General features: G+C 37.7%; 1 protein-coding gene and 1 long non-coding RNA gene across 2 annotated transcripts in view; one reads left to right on the forward strand and one right to left on the reverse strand.

Moving 5' to 3' along the window:
• The window catches only part of CNTNAP2 (contactin associated protein 2), a 2,313,133-nt gene that overhangs the window by 764,750 nt on the left and 1,530,395 nt on the right, over positions 1-17,988 (reverse strand). The window lies entirely within an intron of this gene.
• LOC117072324 lies at positions 14,435-16,532 on the forward strand. The gene is made up of 3 exons (XR_004432749.1): positions 14,435-14,604; positions 15,356-15,430; positions 15,871-16,532. It is a non-coding gene; the product is annotated as an uncharacterized LOC117072324 (long non-coding RNA).

Below are 17,988 nucleotides of genomic sequence, written 5' to 3' on the forward strand. Positions count from 1 at the left end.
AATCTTTAATTTTTTATTTTTACTTTTTTTAATCATAAAAAGTTTCTATTTGTAGCCTGCAACATTGCTTTGAAGTGAGACAGTTATTCTGTCCTTAAAAACCTGACATCCAGCATTAACTTGGCCCCCTTAGGGATAATAGTGCTTTAAGGCATGGTTTCCAGAATACAAAGGTTTCCTTCATTTGAAGATTTGCTCTGACAAGTAATTCGCCCTCACAATCAACTTATCGCTAATCAACTGAAAACTAGAGTTTTCAGAAATTCTTCAGCTGTCTTTACATCAGCACTTGCAGACTCACCACTTACTTTCTTTTTTTTTTTTTTTTTTTTTTTGAGATGGAGTCTTGCTCTGTCGCCCAGGCTGGAGTGCAGTGGCCGGATCTCAGCTCACTGCAATCTCCGCCTCCTGGGTTCACGCCATTCTCCTGTCTCAGCCTCCGAGTAGCTGGGACTACAGGCGCCCACCACCTCGCCCGGCTAGTTTTTTGTATTTTTTAGTAGAGACGGGGTTCACCGTGTTAGCCAGGATGGTCTCGATCTTCTGACCTCGTGATCCGCCCGTCTCGGCCTCCCAAAGTGCTGGGATTACAGGCTTGAGCCACCGCGCCCGGCCTCACCACTTACTTTCAAATAACGTAATGAAAAATGGTGGTTGAATCATTTAAACCACCCAGAGCTAGCAGTAAATTCAACATTGTAGTTGGGTCCAGCCTTTTCTTTCAACATTGTGAACAAACCTCTCGCTTAGCTGTGATCATCATGGTGCTGGGAGGAATTCACTGCTGTGTCTGGTCTTCACTCCAGATCATTAGAAGTTTCTCCATATCCCATATAGGCTCTCCCTGAACTTTTGTTAGTCTCGTTGTCTTCAGTGAAGAAGACCTTTTCAGCTTCCAGCATTTTGTTCTCATTCTTCGAGATCATGGCTATGGTGGAATGGGGCAGACCTGACTGGTGAGCAGTAACCATTGCTGATTTTCCGTCTTTGTAGTTCTTAATCACTTTTAATTTAGCTTTCAGGTCAATCACAGGACATGGCCTCTTTCTGGCAACATTAGCCATGAATTTTGATAATTAAGGACCGTGATGAATAAAGCAATGTGCAATTAAACTAAGCACAAAAGAATATGATACAGTCAAGAGATTAACTTTGAATATGGTTTTATAGCAAACCTAAAAAAAAGTACAAGGAATACACCCTAAAAGAACAATTAAAGTATAGTATAGTAAATACATAAACCAGTAACATAGTTGAGTTTCATTATCAAGCATTATATGCTGCTTATAATTGTTATGTGCTCTGCTTTTATATGACTGGCAGCACAGTGGGTTTGTTCACACCAGTATCACCACAAATGCATGAGTAATGTGGTGGGCTATGATTACGACGGCTGGGATGTCACTAGGTGTTAAGAATTTTTCAGTTCCATTATAATCTCCTGAGACCACCATCACATATGTGGCTTGTAGTTGACCAAAATGTTGTATGCAGCACATGATTGTACTTGACACCACAAACAAAGGAAAGGTCTAACCGACTAACCCTGGAAATGTTATTAGTCTTCTTCAGGTGATGCATTTCAGGTGATTTTTGATATCTCATTTCTGATTGTTTTGCTAAATGTAATATCTCTCTTTTATCTGAGTTTTCTGCTTTTGTCCTACAGTTAAAATAAATTAGTTACTTTAAGGAAAAAGAAGGTCTATAAAAAGAGCTAGTGTTATGACATACTCATGAGAATGGCTCAAATGATATAGATACACTCTCAAGTTTTGACAAGCATACAGAGTAATGAGAACTCTAATATTCTCATCCTCTGCTGTTAGTGATGTAAACTGCTAGAATACACAAAGACATGGGATCAACCTAAATGCCCATCAATAATAGACTGACTAAGGAAAATGTGGTACATATACACCATGGAATTCTATGGAGCCATAAAAAAGAATGAGGTCATGTTCTCTATAGGAATATGAATGGAACTAGAGGCCCTTATTCTTAGCAAACTAACACAGGAACAGAAAACCAAATACTGCATGTTCTTACTTATAAGTGGGATTGTGAACTACATGATGTGAACACATGGACACACAGAAGGAAAGAACACCCACTGCGGCCTTTCAGAGGGTGGAGGATGCGAGGAGGGAGAGGATCATGAAGAATAACTAATGGGTACTAGGGTGATGAAATACCTGGGTGATGAAATAATCTGCACCGCAAACCCCGTGGCACAAGTTTACCGACGTAACAAACCTCTGCCCTTGTATCCCTAAACTTAAAATAGAAGTTTAAAAAAAGATGAAAGAAAAGCATATATATATATTCACCAAAAGACATATTCAAGAATGTTTCTAGTGGCACTACTTGAATTTCTTCCAAACTAGAAGCAGCCCAAATATCCATCTACAGTACAATAGAAGACAGGTTGTAACATACTCAATACACAGCAATGAGAATGAACTACACTATCTTCCGCATAGATGAACCTGTCACATTTAATAGTAAGCACAAGAGGCCAGACGCAAAACAGTATATCTAATACTCTCAAATTAAGTTCATAGACGGGAAAACACACTTGTAGTTTCAGAAGTCAACAGCGGTTACTTGGCGGGGTAGGTTTCAGAAAGGGTTGTAAGGGGTTCACTGGGGCACAGGTAAAAATTTGGTTTGGATTGTGGTTATGCAGTGGCATCTACTTTGTGAAAAGTAATCGAACTTTGCATCTACAACTTTTATGCATACCTCTGTAAATGTTATACTTTAATAAATGTGACTTTGTGAAAATAATTGGTTTAGGTTGGAGATAGGAACTAGAACTATGGGCCACCTGGCCTGTACTGTGTGGGAGAGAGTCAAGTAACTTACAAGGGCATTGCGGTGTACTCATTAAGAGCACTGGGTTTAAAGCCAGATAAAACTAGATTAGATTCCTTGTTTTCTTGCTTCTAGCTGTGTAGCAAGAGGAAGAGTGAGAGACGAGGCCAGATACAGGCAGGGCCAGACCATGAAAGACCCTGTAAAGTCAAGATAAGGATTTTGGTTTTCATTGTAAGTGTGATGGGAAGCCATTTCTATTTACAGAGTAGATTCAAAGAGATTTCCTAGGAGTAAAAGAAGAAAAGGAACTGTACTGGACTGATAGAGAAGAACAACAGTAACATCTCCGAATGTTTCATTTTGGCTGCTTCAAAATAAACAGTCAAACGTGCTTATTTTGAAGGAGAAAACAAGGCTGAACTGAATTCCTAGGGTAAGTCTCAAAATTGTGGCAGAAAAAACAAAAGCATGCAAGGAGAGCAAGATTCTACAATCTTGAGGCAGATTTTTGAGACAGATTTTTTTCTTTATGTAAGAGCTTGCATACCTCACAGCAGCTTTAGAAGTGGGTGAAATGTTATTTGGGACTGAGAGGAAACAGTGTGCTCTTCTTTACTCTTCATATTAGCCAGAGATGAAACAAACAGAGAAACCACAGCCAACAAAAACTCTTAAATCTTAGGGACAAGATGAACAATTTAATCCATCTGTCTTGACTCTATGTTCTCTCACTTTTTAATACAAGTACAAAAACAGGATTAGAATCCTGATAGTCACATTTGGAGAACTGGGAGAAAACCAGTATCCACTTTTTAATACAAGTACAAAAACAGGATTAGAATCCTGATAGTCACATTTGGAGAACTGGGAGAAAACCAGTATCTGCTGTTTAAGCCATCTAGTCTATGGTACTTAGTGATGGAAGCCTTGGCAAGATAATGCACTAGCTGACATGAAAAATTTCTATTAATTTAGTACTCTGTTAATGTCTTAGTGAGTACACACGTTTTAGTATACAGAAAATTGAACTTCGTTTTTATTTTCCAGAGAGCGTAACAAAGTGACTTACACAAAGTACATATTCAGCAAATGTTGGTACAAAGAATTAATGAGTTATAGAATGCATTAATAAGTAAATAATGAAAAATTCCACATTTAGAAATTAAAGGGCTTTAAAAGCTAAGTATTAGGTGGTGGATATATTTTGCTTGACTACAGTAATCATTTCACTATGTATGTGCATATCAAAACATCATGTTGTATACCTTAAATATATACAATAAAAATTCATTCATTTACACAAAAGCTAAACTGCATTTGTAGTAATAATTGCAAACAGTATGCAGACTGGTAACTTCAGGATACTACTTCATGAGGAAACATAACTGAAAACAATTTCCTACAGGCAGAAATTGTTTGGCCATGTTGATTTTAGCAAATAAGATGTCCATATGGAATCTGAGAAAAATCACGAACTAGGTCTTTCATCATAGTTAATGTCATCTCTTATGTAAAGAGAAGTCATAAACTCTGTTCTTTGACCAATTCCACTTATCCAAAGAGGAAACAAGTTTTGCTGTTCTGATTTTTAGATTCCATCACGCTTTCCACAGTCAATTCCTTGAACCAATGAGAGTTCATTTATCTTTTTCTAACAACTTTGCAAGGACAGGGTTACATACAGAGCCACATGCAAAGACCTTTAAAACAGAAACATTCAGCTGGGTGAGGTGGCTCATGCCTGTAATTCCAGCACATTGGGAGGCCAAGGCGGATGGATCACGAGGTCAGGAGTTCGGGATCAGCCTGGCCAAAACGGTGAAACCCCATCTCTACTAAAATTACAAAAATTAGCTGGGCATGGTGGTGGGCGCCTGTAATCCCAGCTACTCAGGAGGCTGAGGCAGGAGAATCACTTGAACCCGGGAAGTGGATGTTGCAGTGAGCCGAGATCGCGTTACTGCACTCCAGCCTGGGCGACAGAGCGAGACTCCGTCTCAAAAAAAAAAAAAAAAAAAAAAACCAGAAACATCCAGGGAGACAAAAAAAATCACACTCTAAAACTGAGTAACTTTCTCTTTTCTGCAAACTAAAACATATCATAGAACTTTTAAGAAATACAATAAAAAAAATTGGAGTTATATTTACACCAATGTAGTCTGTTGGCTTTCCTTGGTTGTATTAATTTGCTAGACAGTTTGAGATGATCAAATGGCAGACGCCAATAGCTAGCCTGTAGAGATGATACTGAAAATTTCCAGACACCCCCACCTTTCTAATTTAATAAGTGCACTAGCCCAAAGGAATGGAAGACATAGAAATAATGAACTATTAAGCTAGCAAGTTAGCGGCAATAGGAATAATTCCTATAACCAAATTCAGAGCAGGCCACTCTTAAGGTAAGAAGTGTTCATTACTCACTCGCACCCATACAAGAATACCATCTGCTACTTGATGGTATCACTTGTCTCTTTGCAGAAAGAAGCCTTTAGGGATGGGAGGCCTGATGTTCTCGTCTAATTGTAAGTTAGATAATTATATCTTGCTTAGCTACATTTCCCAAGTAGTTTTATCTGAATTTCCTGCCTAACCCCTACACCTTAATTTTATTTCCTACTGTAACTCTTGCCAAGAGCTGCAATGCACTGTTAATAAGCTCCTTGACTTGGTAGCAGATGTAGGGACTGTGCCATCCCATCATAGTCTAAACGATTCCTGAATACATTGGGACATTACCCTTCAGGCTGTGATAGAGATGTGGAATCTGGAACATGGTTTGTAAAGGGCAAAGGATCGTCGAGGTGGAGAGGGTACTGACTGGGCAAAGTGTGTTATGTTGCATCTACATTATGTCAGATCTGGAGGGTTTGTGTTTCTGATTAATATGTGTACCATCTTGGTATCATAGGAAATAAGTTAAAAAGCGGTATTAAATGTTCTAAGAAATGAGTGATTGGCCTTTCTTGCAAACCTTAAAGAAAACCAAGACTCAGAGGTATCTCCTGAGAGTTTAGGATGATATACTACTTAAGGAGAGGTCCTTGGTAATTTTATTAGAGACAAAGGAAGGGTAAATGGCTTTGATGACTGCAAACTAACTCAAAGTTTCTTCTAGGTAGGGTTATGTCATGGTGCAGGTTGTAGAATAGCCAGTGCTTATATCAAAAAGCAATGGGCTGGGCACTGTGGCTCACGCCTGTAATCCCAGCACTTTGAGAGGCCGAGGTGGGCAGATCACGAGGTCAGGAGTTTGAGACCAGCCTGACCAACATGGTGAAACCCCGTCTCTACTAAAAATAGAAAAATTAGCCAGGCATAGTGGTGCACGCCTGTAATCCCAGATACTCGGGAGGCTAAGGCAGGAGAATCATTTGAACCCGGCAGGCGGAGGTTGTAGTGAGCCAAGGTCATGCCACTGCACTCCAGCCTGGGTGACAGAGGAAGACTCCATCTCAAAATAAATAAATAAATAAATAAATAAATAATAAAAATAAAAGAATTATTAGCAGAAAAAAACAGCTGAATTTGGAAATCAGAACAGTGGAATTTTCTCCAACGTCTTGTGGAGGCATACAACAGGTACTACTGAAATACCACTACTAACCTGTACCACCCATGCGTTCACTGAAGGTTCTTTAGACAGCACAGGCTGTGGCTCAAAGACGGAGCTGAGCTTCACTGGATTGGGCTAAACACTTCATTAGCCAAATTTGATTTTCAGAAATAAATATGTACTGCTTAAAATTAAAATTCAAGAATTTTACAAAAGAAGAATTACAGAAAAAAAATGACACGGCGTTCTCTAAAAACTACATCAAATGTTCAAAAGAAATATTTCGATTTTTGAGACAGAATAAAACACTGAAGTTAGGGGCTGGGTTAACTGGAGGATTCTATCTACAACATGGCTGGAAGAGGAGGGAAGTGCATATTATAGGTAAAAGGCCCAGGAAAGATAGGTACATCTTGGAGAAATAGGCTTTAAATAACCATAGGCAGGACAGCAGCCCCTTGGAAACAGAAGTCTGGGTATAGGTAATTATAACTTAATGTGTGTGTTTGTTGGGTAGGTGGGTGCGCAATAGTGGGGGCATGAGAATTCTGACAGAGGAAGAGTATGCTGTGATTTCATCTGCCCCATATCTCCCTTAACAAAGACCTCAACAAAATGTATTTTTAGGGCCAATAGGAGGCATAATGTGATTTCAGAGGCTAACCAGTCTCCTACCATCTTACTTCTCTTTAAGCAAAAGCTGTTTAAAATGTCTTTAGTAGAAGATTAAATCTTTAATAGGCCTTGTCTTTAATTGGCTTTAAGGGACCAGGTCTTATTAATTTTTTAACCTCCCACAGAAATTAGCTTAGTGCCTTAAAGAGAGCAGATGATCAATATGCATCAGTTCAGAGAATGAAGGAGTGAATGGCCAATTTCAAAATGGAATATGAAGGGTACTAAATCCTAAACCATATGTACGAGGTGATGTCACTAGACTTAAATGTTTTTATACTAAAATTTAGTTAGAAAGCAAATCTAATGTGTCTGGTGTCAGAGTCTTTCTTGCCTATTATAGGGAAGAATTTAAAGCAAGACAAGTGAGCACTGGGTCTCCTATCAAATTGGGAAGGGGGAGCAAGAAGGAGAAGATCTGTAGACTTGGGCTAAGAGTAATCTGAAAATCAAAGTGGAGTTGCTCAGAAGACTGTAGGAAGAAAAGGTTGTAGAAAGCAGCAGGAAGAGAACGTTCTACATTGAAAGGAAAAGGGTACAAATGAATACATTGAAAAAGACAGTCTTCTCTGAACAATCTTGTTAAGAGTTAGCTTTATGTATCAAAACAGTTTGTGCCTACATTAAAGCTGTTTTTAGGAGTCTGTCTTGTGTTGAGCAAAATGGCATAACTCACATCACCACCGCTTTGCACAGCTCTTAAATAGATATGAATATTTTTTACACAAGTGGCATAGCTATAAAGAAGTCTAAATCCCAATGTAATAATTAAGTATCAGTTTACATTCTGAGGACATCCAGGTGGGCTCTCAAGAGAACTAATGAATCAGAGGATGGGAAATTATTATGAATATTTGCAAACACTGAGAAAATATTTATGCTTTGTTATTTTGTTTTCCACCTCATTTCTGTTTCTTTGTTATTCTTTCAAAACAATCTCTTAGGGGAAAAAGGCATTATGCAAATACAGCATCGAGTGATGTTTTATGTTACATCACCTCATTAGGCAACATCCTGTTAGGTTTCAGGAGTTCTTAAAAATAAAATCTATTCTGTTTTCTTCTTCTCCTTCCCGGGGTAAATCTACTGTCAGTATTAAACAAATTTAATGTATGTGGCTATAAATTAATTGTATGACTCTCTAGTCACTTCCATTTGCATTTCTTCTCTCTTATCTTCCTTTGTATTATTACATGATAGCTTTCCAGTAGAACTCCATGCAACATACACAGCTTGATTTTAGTATTTTTAACAATAATGCACAGATCGATAATAAGGTTTATCCACCCCAGTGGTTTTTTCCATCTTGGTAGTGTTTATTATCACAACAGTTTCCAGGGAGAAAATGATTTAATATGTCATAAGACATTTTTGCTGAGCAAGTATTTTTACATCTTCACAGTCGATTTCAAACTGGAAGCTCTAATATGAAGAAAATGATCAAAATATCTGTAAAAGCTACAAAGAAATAAAGTACTCTATCTGCATATTCCATTTGATCTCCATGGGGAGCAAAAATTCAAGTTTCGTGACAATGAATTCAAACATCTCAATCATCATCATTTTTCCCCTTCTTAGAACTGAGAAAAGATTGAGGATTTAATCAATACAGGATTTAATCAATTGAGGATTTAATTAATACAGAGGCCACATCTTCTGAGTCCACCCAGATTTTCCTTTCCTTTGTGTTTTCTACTCTATGGAAAGGAAATTCAGTTATCTGTGTGCCATAATATAGTGTTAAAAAACTTCTTGCCACAGAGATGTAGGATTGGAAAACATTTAAGAAATCATCTCTGTTGTCCTTCACTGTCAGTGCTGGGTTGGGGGGGGGCTCCCTGAAGAGTTTTGAAAATAAGATTGTGCCCTGTGAAGTTAAACTAAAATACCAACACTCAATGGAAAGACAGGAACAAAATTACACAAATAGAACTAAATGACTCCCAGGTCAGCGAGACCCCACTGTAGCCTGATTGAATACATTAACAGAACTATAGAAAAAAGAAAGGGTTGGTGGGAAGCTGGAGGGGAAAGGACAGTAAACCAGATCAAGTTTGTGCATAGCCAACGGCAGCGTAGGAGAAAGGGCTCCACAGTCCAAAGATGACCTCTTACCCTGAACTCGCAATCCTATCATTTACTCCTCTTGTTCTGATTCCAAGCCCAAGAAGCAAGCATCTGATTTTAATTTGGCTTCCCATCTGGTAGCCCTGAGGGAGAGATTTGGCGGGGTAGAGAACAGAAGTGTCCAATCCTCTTAGCATTACACTTTTTCATTACAAATTAATACACTGGCATCCTAGTTTACAATTTGGCTCTCCATATACCTTGCCCACACAGTGTGGTGGCCAGAACCTCCTCTCCCTTTAGCAGTTAGTCTTCTTGTTTTAAGTTAATTTAATGGCATTTGGATTATAGATTTCAATCTCACAGACTTTGATTATGTTTGTGATTGAACTAGAGCCTGTGGATAAGTCAAGTTTTGCCAAAAGAATCTGACTTGGGTTTGTAGAAACCTCATTAAGGTAATGTCGGCTATCTTAAGAGACAGCACTGGAAACTTCACCTCATATAATTTCCGCTACTAGAATTTGAGGCAGCAAGTCAAGTTTCTTTTCCTTTCAGTGAAACTTCTAAACCCTATACACAGGCAAATATTTCATCTACTCTATGCTAAGAAGTTGCTTCAGATAAAATCTCTGCTAAATCCTTTCTAATACAACTGAAGGCCAATGTCTTCATTAATCTACTTTCTCATTAAAAATAACATTTTCAAGGCAGTTCAATATTATTTTTAAGTGCTTGTTTTATAGACCTTTATCCTACATATATAACCCCAATTATATTTTTCCTCCTCAAAGTATTCATTCTTTTTTCTATTCCTCTGAATCATGCCTGCACATATTTTATATGTCTTATCTGAATTGCATTGCTTCTATATTAAGGTGAAACTAAAAACAGGATACCAGCAATGTTGAGTTGATGGAAAAAAAACAGTTCTTAAAAATATTGGTTATATATTTCCACAACATTCTCACTTCAGATCATTTTTTAAAATTTACATTTAGTCTATGTTACCTTAGATCTTTATCTCCCATATTTCACCAAAGCCAACCCCTCCCATTGAATTTGTATCTGCTCTTGGTAAATTACTCTGGTTTCAGCTGTATGACATTACACATCATTTTTATTTTTTTCTGCCTCTGTCACTTTTAATCTTGGATTCACTTGTAGTTAATTTAGTGATTGACAGTCAACTTTTAGTTATCTACAGCCTGATTATTCTCCCCACAGACGCTGTTTTCAAATTTAATAGCAAACACCTATTACATGTAAGTAATCTGATTTGTTTGCATTTCAAATAAGCTCTGTGTATTGTTATTTTCTTTTTTTTTTTTTTTTGAGACGGAGTCTCAGTCACCCAGGCTGGAGTGCAGTGGCCGGATCTCAGCTCACTGCAAGCTCCGCCTCCCGGGTTTACGCCATTCTCCTGCCTCAGCCTCCCGAGTAGCTGGGACTACAGGCGCCCGCCACCACGCCCTGCTAGTTTTTTGTATTTTTTAGTAGAGACGGGGTTTCACTGTGTTAGCCAGGATGGTCTCGATCTCCTGACCTCGTGATCCGCCCGTCTCGGCCTCCCAAAGTGCTGGGATTACAGGCTTGAGCCACCGCGCCCGGCCGTTGTATTGTTATTTTCAAGAAGTCTGTCTCACATAGTATAGAAGTTCATCAGAGCTAAATGTCTCACTTTAGGGACATTTTGAGTAGAAGAATTGTGCTTGAGTAGTTTCTTTTCGAAACCACGAGTATGTGTGTGTGTCATTTATATATTTAAACCACACACACAGACACATCATGTTATGTTCCCACACTGAGACACAGGCACTGATACATCCTTCGTTGGGTGACTTCAGATATACACACACATACTCACTTCATTGTGATTCACAGATCATATGCTTTGTTATAAACTGAAGGCTTGTGGCAGCCCCGCTTCGAGTAAGTCTGTTGGCATTGTTTTATTTTGTTGTTTGTTTTTTCAATGGCGTGCTCTCACTTTGTGTCTCTCTGTCACACTCTGGTAATTCTTTCAATACTTTAAATTTTTCATTATTATTACATCTGTTATGGTGATCTGAGATCAGTGATCCTTGACATTACTATTGTCATTGTTTTGGAGTGCCATTAACTGTGTCCATAGAAGATGACAAACTTAATTGATAATTATGTGAGCTCTGACTGCTCTACTGACCAGCTGATCCCTCATCTTTTGCCTTCTCCTCAGGCCTTCTTATTCCTTGAGACAAAACAATGTTGAAATTAGGCCAGTTCATAACCATACGATGATCTCTAAGTGTTTCAAAGTCACCCATCTCTCCATTTAAATCAAAAGCTAGACATCATTAAGCTTAGTGAGGAAGACATGTCAAAAGCCAAGATAGGCTGGAAGCTAACCCTCCTGAACCAAACAGCTAGCAAAGTTGTGAATGCAAAGAAAAGGTTCTCAAAGGAAATTAAAAGTGCTGCTCCAGGGAACACATGAAAGATAGAAAAGTGAAACAGCTTTCTTGCTGATATGGAGAAAGTTTTAGTGGTCTGCATAGAATGAGCCACAACATTCCCTTAAGCCACAGCCTCATCCAGAACTAAGGCCCTAACTCTCTTCAATTGTATGAAGGCTCAGAAAAGTGAGAAATCTGCAGAAGAAAAATTTGAAGCTACCAGAGGTTGGTTCATGAGATTTAGGAAAGAAACCTTCTTCGTAACGTGAAAGTGCAAGGTGAAAGAGCAAATGCTGGTGAAGAAACTACAGCAAGTTACCAAAAGTTCTAGCTAAGGTAACTGATAAAGGTGGCTATACTAAACAACAGAGTTTCAATCTAGATGAAACATCTTTCTATCGGAAGAGGATGCCATCTAGGACATTCACAGCTAAAGAGGAAAAGTGAATGCCTGGCTTCAAACTTTCAAAAGACAGCTCCTTGTTAGGAGCTAATGCAGCTGATTACTTGAAGAAGCAGCCAGGGCTCATTTACTTTTCTGAAAATCCTAGGATCCTTAAGAGTTCTGCTAAGACTACACTGCCTGTGCTCTAGAAATAGAACAGCAAAGCTTGGAGGACAGCACATCTGTTTACAGCTTTAACAAGTTTACTGAATATTTTAAGCCCACTATTGAGACTTACTGCCCAGAAAAAAAAAAATTCCTTTCAAAATATTACTGCTTATTGACAATGCACCTGGTCAGGCAAGAGCCCTGATGGAGATGAACAAGATTAATGTTGTTTTCATGCCTGCTAATACAACCTGAATTCTACAGCCTGTGGACAAAGAAGTAATTCTGAATTTCAAGTTGCATTATTTTAAAAATAGGCTGGGCGCAGTGGCTCATGCCTGCAATCCCAGCACTTTGTGAGGTCAAGATGGGTGGATCACCTGAGGTCAGGAGTTTGAGACCAGCCTGGCAAACATGGCAAATCTCTAATAAAAATACAAACATTAGCTGAGCGTGGTGGCATGTGCCTGTAATCCTAACTACTCAGGAGGCTAGGCAGGAGAATTGCTTGAACCCAGGAGGTGGAGGATGCAGTGAGCCAAGAATACACCACTGCACTCCAGCCTGGGTGACAGAGTGACACTCTGACTTATAAAAAAAAAAAAAAGAAGAAGAAAAAGAAGAAGAAGAAAATGAAATATAGGCCAGGCATGGTAGCTCACTTCTGTAATCCCAGCACTTTGGGAGGCCCAGGTGGGTGGATCACCTGAGATCAGGAGTTCGAGATCAACCTGGCCAACATGGTGAAACCGCATCTCTACTAAAAATACAAAAATTATCTGGGTGTGGTGGTGGGCACCTGTATTCCCAGCTATTCGGGAGGTTGAGGCAGGAGAATTGCTTGGTCCTGGGAGGTGGAGGTTGCAGCAGTGAGCCAAGATCATGCCACTGCCCTCCAGCCTGGGCGACAGTGAGACTCAGTCAAAAAAAGGAAAGAAAAGAAAGAAAGAAAGAGAGAAAGAGAGAAAGAGAGAAGAAAGAAAAAGAAAGAAAGAAAGAAAGAAAGAAAGAAAGAAAGAAAGAAAAGAAAGAAAGATATTTTGCTAGACTATAGCTGCCAGAGATAGTGATTTCTTTGATGGATCTGAGTAAACTACATTGAAAACCTCTTGGTAAGGATTCACCATCCTAGAAGCCATTAAAAACATTCATGGGAGGAAATCAACATATTAGCAATAAAAGGAGTTTGAAAGAAGTTAATTCCAAACATCATGGGTGAGTTTGAGAGGTTCAAAACTTCAGTGGAGCAAGTCACTGCAAATGTAATAGAAATAACAAAAGAATTAGAATTAGAAATGGAGTCTGAAGCTATAATTAATTTGCTGCAATCTCATGATAAAACTTTAATGGATGAGTTGTTTCTTATGGCTAAACAAAGAAAGTGGTTTATTCCCAGACTGGAAGGAAAAAGAATAAGAAATTGCTCAGGGATACAAGGAAGGGACAAGTCATTGCCATTGATTATCTTATAACTTCATTATTAGGTTTAGAATATATTTTTAGATATTGCTAATACCTATATTTAAACAATTATTTTAGAACATTCCAATGCTAAAAAGTATATTATAATTTTTTTACTATATGAATCTACCTTTTGGTTGTCTTTTATTAGTTTGGATAACATTTGTCTAGTTATTCCAAAATGCAAGTCATTTGTGAAAATCTATGAAACCTATGGAGCACAACTAGCATTTAGGAGGTCCACACTTTGTCTCTGCTTTGGTTGATACCATTTCATTAAGATTTCTTATATTTACAATAGAACCTTATAAATTGTTCTCCCAGTTTTCTTTATGTAAATTTATAATTGTGATTAATAGAGTAGAAGTCTCTGTTTGTCCTCGTTTACATATTAAGCTTCTTTTGGTATACTTGAATGTCTCATAATGTTGATCCTCTTAATTTTGCTGCCTTGATTACCTTACCATTTTGAGATTTTAAAATAAAAACAAAATAAAATATGTTTGGTTTCTAGATAGGCTTAAATATCTGCCTTCTAAAGAGAAAGATTAATTGATTTTAACATTTGGGCCAACTAAAGTAACATGAGTTTATAAAATTTATGAAATACTAAATATAGCCAACAGGCTGGCTGAACAGACGTGCAGAGTGGACTGTTGGTTCTAGTTACTGCTGCTCTCCCCCAGGGCCTTGCCTTCCTGCCCAGGACCTCCTTCCCCTCTGCTGACATACCCAATGCCCTCCTTCCTGCTCCCCTGCATAGTTCCTCCCCTAGTGCCTCTTCCTCTAGTCTGTTCTCCCTCCTACTTACAAAACCAAACTGAGGGTGATTTCATTAGTTTGTTTGTTTTTGAAAGGAAGCAAGTCCCTTCCCTAATGGAGTAAGTCTCTATATCTCTGATCGTTGAATTTCATGTCTGTATCAGTGTCCCGCTCTTCATCCCCCCAGGTGCTGCCCATCCACTCTGCCAAGCTGGGGATTTCTATCTTTCTCATTTTAGCAGGATCTTGGAGAAATCTATCAAAAGCAAATTAATAAGGTAAGAATGAAACACTGAACGTGTCACTTGTGTTAGGCTTAGACATAAGAGTTTCTTCTGAAAAGATCAAAAAAAGAAGAAGAAGAAGGAAGAAAGAAAACATCAACATTTCGTTTCCATATCTTATGTCTGAAAAGAAGGGGATAACCTTTTGCAGCCTTTTTCTATTTCATCAATATACAATTCACATGTTCTATTTGAAATACCTTGATATTAAAAACATGAAAGTCAAATGTTCTGTAGAGAGAGAGGCATTTTTTTTTTCATTTCTTTCACATCAAATGTTTTTCAATATCATTTCAAACAAATTGTCATACAAACCACATTTTTTAATATACTTGTCAAGACCAATTGTGGATATTGAAAAAACATAAAAAGGTAGGATTTTTCAGAAAGAAGTTTGTGCAGTTCTTATAAATGTCCCTTTTGGCCTATTGCTTAACAAAACTGTTTGGGTCTTCATTTTTAACTATGCTGGAAGCACATATTAATGTTCCAATAGAAAAAATTAAAAATTCCCCAGTTGATTAGCTTATTAGGTTGCCTCATTCTCTTTCTTTCTTCCTTTCCCTCCCTTCCTTTCGTTCTCCTTCCTTTCTTCCCCCTTCCTTCCTTTCTAACTTCTTGGGGTAGAAAATATATAGAGTCTACAGGCACATAAACCTAGATTTTAATCTGGTTTGGACTGTCAGCATGGTATTTACTGTTTTTCCTTGGGTTAATTAACCCTTCTAAAGTTATGTTTCCTCAGATATAAAATGGAAATTCTGATATACAACTCACAGAGATTTGGGATGGAATGAGCCAATATATATAAAATGTCCAGGTGAGCCTTTAATAAATACTAATGCTATTTCCTCTCCCTTCATTTATATCATGATCTAATTTGGAGATAATTATTAAGCATTAGTTATCTAGATATATAGATGACAATATATTTTTAAGCCTGAATTTCAGGTACAGTACTAAGAGAGAAAAAAAACCTGAACATGTTTTTATAGAGATTTAAGATATGGGGTGAAGGTCATAATGGCTGTGGCATTCCTCGTCAGCTGACACTCTGCAACATTATTCATTGTCCTATAAAAACTATTTACCCAGCCACTGGTATTGGTAAATTGTAAGCAAACACAATAGGTAATAGAATCCAACTTCCATCAGTGTGACTAGTATTTCAGAGAAGTCTTATCATTCATTGGTGAGAAAATAATAGCTCGGGAAAGATAAGGTCTCTGAAATAAAACTTATGGATTATTTTATTCACAGGCACTTCTGTGAGGATGAGTTTCTTCAACCGTATTTCTCTGAGCATCTTTAACATTATGTTTATGTTGCATGGTAGTGGAACTTGATTCAATTGTAAGAGTTAGAAAACAAACATTGCAGAGGAATGTTGATGGCAAGATAGGGCTGCACTGCAGCTTTCTGAAGGTTGTAGAAAGAGGATGTTTGTATTTGACTCAATGGAGATGCTTCTGTTTAGACAGAACTCTCAGAGAATGAGGAGTTAATGGACACACGCCATATTCATCAAAATGTGGAATGAAGCCATCTCCAACTTTTTTGAAACAACACAGAGAAAAGGAGCCTTTGTCTTTTGACTTATCTCCCTGAGTTGATCTACTTGATTCCTTCAAATTGCCATTGTTTTAACTTTATTTGGCAATTTGACACTCAACCAAAGTGTACCATCATTAGAAATGAAAAGATAGGAGAATGGAAGATCCCTCCATACCTCTAACAGGTGGATCTCACCTGTTATGTCTATGTTATGTCACCTGTCTGTGTTGACCCAGAGAGGCATATGTGATACAAATGAGGGAATAAGTCATTACTATTCTAGAAATGCATCTATCAGTAGTTCATTTTATAAAAGTTATCTTTGTTGACTGTGATGGTCGGTTTTATCTGTCAACTTAGCTACGGGATCCAGTTATTCAAACAAACATTCTTCCAGGTGTTGCTACGTAGGCATTTTGTAAATGTAATTACAGTTTAAGTGAAAGTGTTTATTCTAGATAATCTGGATGGGCCTGATTCAATCAGTTGAAAGGCCTTAAGAATAGAGCTGAGACTTCCTTAAAGAAGGAATACCTCCTGTGGACATCAGCTTCAGTTTGTGTCGGAAGTTCCAGCCTTTCTTTCCTGACAGTGTGACCTAGCTTTGGACTTGCCTTGCCAGGCCCCACTGTTGCATAAGCCAATTCCTTGCAATAAATCTCTAAATCTATCTTCTACTTGTTCTGTTTCTCTGGTTGAACCTGAACTGATATCCCGGCTAATAGTACTCTGAGACCATATTTTCTCCCATTCTTAAGCCTTCCTGATCTTTCCTCCAAATATAACCTCTTCAAAGAGGGGAGGCAGAATTACCTAATGCAAAATACACATATCAAAATGTTTGGAAGTCATTATGAATTCTAAATTTATTCAGTCTTTTATCCATGATGGACATACTAGCAAGATTTTTTCAGTGTTTGTAAGAGTCTTATACAAAATTATTTTATTGTCATTATGAAAAAAGTTTCACCCTATATCTCAAGGCAAATACTATTTTAAAGTACAGTAAACAACTCAGGGGTTGGGGCACCAACCCCCTGTGCAGTAAAAATTTACCTATAACTTTGACTCCCCAAAACTTAACTACCAATAGCCTACTGTTGACTGGAAACCTTACAGATAACATAAACAGTCAATTAACATACACTTTATATATTATATATATTATATACTGTATACTTAGAATAAAGTAAGCTAGAGAAAAGAAAATGCTATTAAGAAAATTGAAAGGAAAAGAACATACATTTATTTATCATGAAGCATAAGTGGGTCATTATAAAAGTCTTCATCCTCGAATCTTCATGTTGAGTAGGCTGAGGAGGAGGAGAAAGAGGAGGGTTGGTCTTGCTGTCTCAGAGGTGGTAGAGACAGAAGAAATCCACATGTAAGCAGACCCTCACAGTTTAAACCTGTGTTGTTGAAGAGTCAACTGTATTATTTTTACCCTCATTATATTCTCATAGCACCTAACTAAATATTTTATAGTCAATAAATGTTTGCAGAATGAATAACTGAGCAATATCTTAACAACACTTTAGGTATTTCCAAGAGAAGTTTATAGTAAAACTCTGATGCTTTTTTTTCAGTAGCTTGTTTAGGGGAGGTGTTTTCAAAAATAATTTATGATTAAGTTTATTAGGTGATGAATTAGGTTTATCTTCATTTTATGATGTAATTAAAGTGGATAATTTTAAGGAAAATATATGAACTAGAAAAAAGTATGATTTAATGTCAGTAGAAAAGACTATCACATTAACTTCATTCCAGTTTTGCTTCTGACTGTGAAAGTATTACAGATGGAAGCAAAAACTAGCGAGTAATATT

This window comes from Trachypithecus francoisi, unplaced genomic scaffold (genome assembly GCF_009764315.1).
Source record: "Trachypithecus francoisi isolate TF-2019V2 unplaced genomic scaffold, Tfra_2.0 Lachesis_group4, whole genome shotgun sequence".
Classification (NCBI taxonomy): Eukaryota; Metazoa; Chordata; class Mammalia; order Primates; family Cercopithecidae; genus Trachypithecus; species Trachypithecus francoisi.